This window comes from Pyxicephalus adspersus, chromosome 3 (assembly GCF_032062135.1).
Source record: "Pyxicephalus adspersus chromosome 3, UCB_Pads_2.0, whole genome shotgun sequence".
Lineage (NCBI taxonomy): Eukaryota > Metazoa > Chordata > Amphibia > Anura > Pyxicephalidae > Pyxicephalus > Pyxicephalus adspersus.
The window spans coordinates 155,909,708-155,917,456 of NC_092860.1; the positions used below are offsets into that span (position 1 = coordinate 155,909,708).

The following is a 7,749-nucleotide window of genomic DNA, read 5'->3' on the forward strand; positions in this document are numbered from 1 at the left end:
TGTGGGGTCACCATCACTAGAGGGGTCACCGGCAGGAGGAAGGAGGTCCTGATTCCTCTATATAGATAGAATTGTGGGGTCACCATCACTAGGAGAGTCACCAGCAAGAGGAATTACCTGATTACTCTATGCATATAGAGGTGTGGGGTTTATCACTGGAGGGGTCACCAGAAGGAGAAAGGAGGACCTGATTCACCTATTAAGATATAATAGTTTGGTCACCATCACTAGAGAGATCACCATCAAAGAAAATGATGTCCTGATGAATGAGGTCCTGATTCCCCATTATAGAATCTTACCGTGAACTAATTTAGTATGCTGTTTCCTATTCTTTAGAAGTTACTTGCAAAAAGATTTTGATAAATGATTTTAGCTGCCAAGGGGAAAGTTGATTAGGGATGTGCAGTTTGTGAGTGGAGTCTCCCGAAAGGCAGTTGAGAAGATGTTGTTTGCACAGAGATAGTATGCAACTCAATGCCATAGGGACAGACATATGGTTATGGTGGTTAGAGTTATGGAGGGCAAAGGTATCAGTTTATACTTGTGGGGCATAGAGTGAACCTTTGTTGATATGGTTCCCCTTGAAGGGTGGAAGAAATATGTTTTGGAGGTGCACAACAATCATTGGCTAAGGTCCTTAAGGCGATGCTGGGCAGCTAGGGACCATTGAAATTCTACTGGATGGGACAAAAAGAGTTGTGGGTATTTTGCGGACTTTCCCTATTGTTTATAGGGGTGGAGTTGTTATGCTGTTATGGTTGTAAGATTGTTATTGGTAAATTTGCAAGTTTTTAAGGTATATTTTAATAAACAATGGTCTGCAGACGTTTTAAAATTCAAAAAATGGTCAATGTCTGAATTCTTGCTTCTGGGTGGTAAGGGGGGCTGGGGCAGCTGTTTTGAAAAAGGGGGCAACTTCTTAGCATTCCTGGTCATGTGAAGAACAAATCCAGGATTCATCAATACCAATGTCAAGACATATTGCTCTTCATTCCTTAAGGCTTCTAACACCCCTATTTTGTTTGCCAGGTTTCTATAATTGGTGAACCAATTCTTTAAACCAGGGGTGCCCAAATCGTCGATCGTAATCTACTGGTCGATCACAAAGGCAACAGGAGTCAATTGTGGAGCCCTGCCTTACTCCTCCCTGCTGTGTACCAGTAGCCCTGCTGCATGTCTATAGGGATGCTGGGGATGTCTTTCAGTGCATGAGAAGGCTGTGTAACAGTAGGGAGTGGGGAGGGAGGCAGAGAGGGCAGGAGGGCAGTCTGAGGTGAGTAGTGCAGCCAGTCAGTTCAGGCTCGGGGTCAGGGTTCAATTACCAAGATACCTTTGTACAAATTAGCAGTCCTTTTTCTTGTGCAGCATGTTATTCTCCTATGACATGTGAACTGTAGCTTTCCTGACACTATAGTCTTGTAGTGCAGTGTCTGTGCAATGTTCCGCCATTCAATGTCTCATTAGCTTCAGTCACTTCTGTGTCATACTCGGTGTATATATATAAATAATTATATGTTTAGTATTCAGTTGTTGGTGGATCATTTTGACTTCTGACATTTTAAAAGTAGCTCGCAAGCCATTAAAAGTGTGGGCACCCCTGCTTTAAACTATTGCTGTATTTACCAGCAATGTTTGCCAAATTCATTTGTTTTTCCAGTACAATTTGTAGTGAGTACTCCAATGTTTGTGTGTAACATTTATCCATGACTGACCCACCCCCTGTCCTACTTTATCTATTCCTCCAACTTTCCCTAAAATCTTTCCCCTAGCCTATCAGGTAAAATTATCTCTGGCATACCAATGTATGTAACATGTACCCCAACCCAGTGCTCTAGGAACCCACATCCTTCCCTTTTACACCAGGACTACTACCAGAGCTACTATCTTCCATGTATCCTGTCATTAGTTCTAATATGGACAAGCAAAACTCCCACTCAGTCCATCACATGCTGAACCCTGGCAGCAGGTAGATAGCAAGCCATTCGGTTCGGGAACTCTGGACAATAAATGAATCAGTCCTCTTGATTATGGGTGCTCAAACACAGGGCTGGCCTTGCTTTTCTGCAGTCAGTTCCACTGGTTTTGTCTTCCTGTGGCCAGTTCGGGCTTAGAATTTAGCTTATTAGCATGGTCATAATTTGACCAACAACAGGTTAATGTCTCAAGTCCTTTGTAAATACTCATGTAATAGTAACTATTTATATCATTCATGAATTTGATTTGGGGAAAAATGGTTCCAAATTATTAAACTGACTGTAAACATTATTATACAAACCATTCAAATAACACGATTAGAATGTCTTGAAGATGTACAGTACATGTTTCTCATGTACATTTTTGTGTGTTTGTTTCTATTATGTTTCCAAACCTACTCATGAAGAATATTTTTATAAAAGTGCACACGGTCCCCCTAATCTAACAATTTCACCCCTCTCCTGCCATGGGACTTGGTGGGCCAGGAAACAAGCAGGTAAGCTCTTGTCCATACCAGGCCTCATACTTTAATTTGACTTTTAATGCACACTTTGTTTTTATTCTTTTTGGGCTTCCAAATTCCATAACAAACATTACAAAAACTCTTTGGATATAAGAAGTCCTTATCTCTCTATTATGAAAGGTATAAGAATTGGTATGTTAAAGAAAGGGTTGGAGAATGCTCACTGCCCCGCATATTGTGACGACCAGGGGCCAATGCCTGAATCAATGTTTCGTTAAAATTTAAAAGGAACCATACACAATAAAAAATGTGGCGCTTTAAATCATCCCTAGCCGTTCCTGTGGTCTCGCATTTGGAAACACAAGATAAATTTCCTGCTCACCATGTGCTGACTGAGACAAATTTAGAAAAAAGAATATGAAATGTTCTGTATACAGCACACAAAGCCGGTGACATCAATGCTCACTTCTAGTTTTAGTTTAGATTACAAACACTTGAGCTGAGCAGCCCTCCAGAGATATCTAAAATCATTCTCCATGATTACAGTGGTGGAGCCGCTCTGTTCATCAGAGGAAAACAACAACCAACTCAGAAATAATTCCAATATTTGATTGGATGAAAGTTTCTTCAGATTCCTCCGAGAGACAGAGACAGAAATACCGATCACCACCTGCTCCGTCATCATAGAAATCATTTATTTCTTCTTTCTTTTAACTCCTCTTTGACTTGTCCACTTTAGTTTGGAAATTCAATGAAACAAATGTATATTTTTCTAATAACAATGATGGTGTGCTAGTGTCACATACATTTTACATGAAAGAATAAAGATTTTTTTTAAATGAAAGCATATTTGCATAAATAATAAATCTTGACTTTTTATAAAATGATCGTAAAAATCTGCACATTTACAAACCGCACAAAAAGTTAAATCCCCTTTATTTCTGGATGAATAAGCAATACTGCATGTACTATACCAGCATTTACAATGAGTAGAGTAGCGGTTTGGATTTAGGTCATATTTATTTAAAATATTGGTTAATCAATTTGGTTCTTCCAGGAACCAAATAAAACCGATATTCTTTCAACATTCTGCTGCTGTTTTGTTAGTGGTAGGCATGTTAGGGGCCCCAAAAATCCCCCACTACTATTGGGACTGGGGAACTTTGTATTCCTGAATACACAGAACATGTAGAAATGAATTCAGGCCAGGTTTGTGTCCGGCAACAAATGTTAGTCTTCAGAGCTGCACTATAAAGAAGTCATCATGAAATGATTTAGTTCTACCACTGGCATTGTACTAGACTGCTTTTAAGTGCAGGATATAATACAGCATAAAATAGAAGGGGGTAAAAAGGGAATTCCATAGGGAATTCCATTTTCCCTATGACTTAAACCAGACCCTCACCTGCCCCAATGCTGGCAAGGACCACAAAGATGAGAAATTCTTCCCCATTACCGAAGCTATGACAGATTCAAGTTATGGGAATTGTCTTCATCTCCTATATGGGTTTTTATGCCTCTCCTGATAATTCATTTTTTAGGTGTACATCATGGTGGGGACCAGGCACACATTTTCAATTATCTTCCCTCATCTAGCACACGAAGAAGCATCATCCAATGACTGGAGAAGATAGACTATCACGGGAGAACCCAGGTGATCCAGTGAACCTGGAGTGAATTTCTTAAAATCATGTGCTTTTTTTTGGCAAATGTTTTAAATCTTGGACTAGATCCATTCCAGGTTTTCTGGATCACCCAGGTTCCATGTGATGGAAAATACAGTAACAGTAATATGCCATCCATGTTTCTTGGCAGGGTGTTTGATTATCTCTGGCATACATCTCTTGATGTTTCTTAATTGTCCTCTCAGGGATAACTGACCCACCACTGCAGTGGTGGTCCCTGTCTGGCCCATTTAGAAAATTATCCCAGCCTATACAACCAATATCATTGGAGGACTAGCTTTGATATGCCATCTATGTCTCATTGGTGTGTTACCCAGCCTTGATTGTGGATTTTTCTCAGCTCCCTTCATATAATTTGATTGTAACAAGGAGGTAGGGCCTGGATGTGGAGAGGAAGGAGTAGGTAGAAGGCCAGCATAACTAGGTGCTAGGGGGATCAAGGGCAGAATAGGGTTAAGAGAAGTGAGGTGGAGGCCATGTTGTCAGGGAAAGAGGTAAGGGATTGGTTTAAACAAAAATGGTGGGAAGGAGTGAGGAAAGGGTTAAAAAGACAGGAACTAGGGGGTTAGCCCTCCCTTCTGCCATTGTTAAGAGGCTGGAGTTAGAATGAGGGAAAGTTTTAAGGGGTATTGGCAGCTGATAAATAGGTGGGAGACTCATCTCCGGTGTGACATCTCCTCAAGTTAAATGTATAGGGTGGTAATTTGCTGGTGGTTGTTAAAAGGGGGGTGCAAGGAAGGTATTCGTTCCCGAGCCAGTGGAGTAAGATATGGCTGGTAACAATTACATAGGGAGCAGATCCCTATAGGGATGGCAGAGTTAGGTGAGCATTGTCTTTGAGGAAGTGTTATGGTTCTGCCGTTACCGTTGTTTTACTGCGGTTGGGATAATGTGTTGTTGTTATTATGTTGTTTATGTAATATTATTATTTATGGTTATATTGTGTTATTGTCATTAAGTTTTGGTTATTTAAATTGTTTGATTTAAAGGAAGGGGTGTGACAATAAAGCAGCCCGAGAGTTATGACTAGTGTGTAATCACCTTTCCCAGTTGGTGGAACCCAAGTGTGTAGCCAAATCCCTTCTCTGGTGTCACGCACGGCTCCACAGGGCAAAGTAACCCAGTGGGTGGAGATGGGCATGGGGCGCAGGGTCCAAGCATTAGCTTGGTCTTCTCCAAAACCTCTAGTTATGAGGTTGTTGTGCGGAGGGGTGCTGCCAGGTTGCGGTCCCCGTGTCCGCCAAGACAGGTGGCTGCTAACTAACAGGAACCAAAATGTAGTGCCAAAGCGAAAACTAAAAGAGTAGTGGAACGAACCAAAGGTCAGGGCAGGACGCAAACAAGAGTAGTCAGGAAGCAAGCCGGGGTCAGTACACGGATAGCACAGGAACAGTATACAGAAACTAGAGCAGTAGAACCACAAGAAACTCCTTTGTACAGGCAACTTCCTGTTACCAAGCCACTTCCTTAAAAAGGGGATGTCATGTGATAAGTGTAGGTCATGTGAGCCGCAGACACCAACCCCACCAGCAGAAGGAGAGCTGATAGAGAATCACATGACCTGGACCAGGAAGTGTGCAGAGAGTTGTATCCAGAAGGGGAGATTGTGCTGGATGCAGGGGACTGCAAGGTGGGTGAGACAGAAGGAGTCACAGATGTCCTAGATCTGGGGAGGTCTGTGGCATCTGACTAGTTTTTACCAAATCCTCCCCCTTTTTCTATCCTGAACAAGGCACTAGTAAGTATTTTCTATTCTTTATTATTTAGGTGTTTTATTTCTCTTTTTTTGGCCCTTGAACAATACTATCATCAACAAGTCGGGGGTTGGTATCAATGGGGCTGATTTACTAAAAGAATCAGCTTTTTACTTACCAAGGTGAATATATAGTAAATGTGGTGAAAAATGACCTTTTAAAGAATACCCAATCACATGTCAGAAAATCTAAATCTAAAAAAAAAATAACAGAGGAACTTGCAATAACTTGCAAAAGAATAATGAAATAACTTAGGTGAACATTTCTTTACTAAATCAGCCCCAAATTTGTCTTTTTGGTTAGTATGTATAATATTGTGTAAACGTTTTAGGCAGGTATGGAAAATGCTTTAATGTTAATTGTTTAATTTTGTCCGTTCACAATACAAATGCAATGCACAAAAGACAAGTCTATAGCATCAATACATTGTCTGTGTGTTTGGGGCCATTGTCCTGCTGCAGAATACATTTGGGGCCAATCAGATGCCTCCCTGATGGAAATGCATGATAGTAAGTATCTATTTGTATTTCTCTGCATTGAGGACAAGCGTAATTCTCTCGGACTCCCCAATTCCATTTGCCCAAACTACCATGTTTCACTGTTACCTGCAGACACTTAATATTGTACTACCTTCCAGCCCTCCAACCGAATATTTAAAAAAAACGTTCCAGTACAAGAACCTGCTGACATTTTTTTGCACTCCGGTTCTTATGGTTTCATGTATAGTTGATTTGCCTGGCCGTATTTTCAGGTTGGAGGTATGGATTTTTGGCCACATTTTTTCATGAAGACCTACTATGGCCAGATGTCTCTGGACAGTAGATGGGTGTACGCAGGGGTGTAGTCTAAAATATAAAGAGGGGCATGGTAGGTCTGAGCAGATGAAAGTGGGCGGGTTGTTTTCAGAGAAAACCCGCCAACCTCCCTAAGGAGCCCACAATTAATTACGTGAGACATGGTCTGCGGCTCTAGCTGGTGGTGGGGGGAAAAGGTGTACCAGCTAGAGCCGCCAACCACCAAAAAATTGTTTGCAAGAGTGGCCATGCGTGCATACGACATTCCCACCCGTGCCCACCCTACACCCCTGGGTGTACCTGGATCCCACAGGTTTCTGCCTGAGCTAATGGCTCAGCTCGACATCTTCTAATTAGGAAGGGATGTAAACATGATGTGTCTTTTATCTGCATCACTAAGGGAAACACACATAAACAACTTGTCCTAGGATTCCAGTCAACTTTGAGATGTCTGCCTGGGACAGCCCTGCCTGATGTAAAATACCTACCTTGTGTCTTGTTGCTCTGCTCAGTCTTGCCATAGTGCATGACCTGTGATACAAAACTGTCCTCCACAACCTCACCCTGGTAACAGTCTGGCTTTTTCCAGTTTTAGGCCTCCTACAAAGCTTACCCATGTCCTCCCCATTCTGGCTTTGTTTACCACAACAAACATCGTACTCTTAAACCATTATCTGACCTCCTGGATGAAGCCCAGCTTGAGCTCAATACCTTATTTGTACCCAAGGTAAGCTATTGACAGATTCATCAAATTTTAACAAATTCTTTGGTAAAACATGACAGAGCAAAGAGGGTCAAAATAGGACTTCTGGTGACTTCTGACTGTCTGGAATAACAAAGTTTTATCAAGCAAAAATCATGAGTTTACTTTTTCACAGTGTCATTGGGTTTATTTCTGGCTCTAATCTTTCACACTTCTTGAAAACAGGTCAGTGGCACTCTGCACCCCAGTATTCAATCTCAAGGGTAACAAGAATATTATCATTTAGTTGGGACAACACCTATTGTTGATATGATTGCGCTAATGAACTAAATTCTATTGCAAATTAACATCGATACTAGCTTTAAAAAATGATTTT

At 41.3% G+C, this 7,749-nt stretch overlaps 1 pseudogene; it reads right to left on the reverse strand.

Annotated features, from left to right (window-relative positions):
* LOC140327585 (vomeronasal type-2 receptor 26-like) overlaps nt 1-7,198 on the reverse strand; it is a 26,540-nt pseudogene extending 19,342 nt beyond the window's left edge.
* Nucleotides 7,199-7,749: the final 551 nt, after the last annotated feature.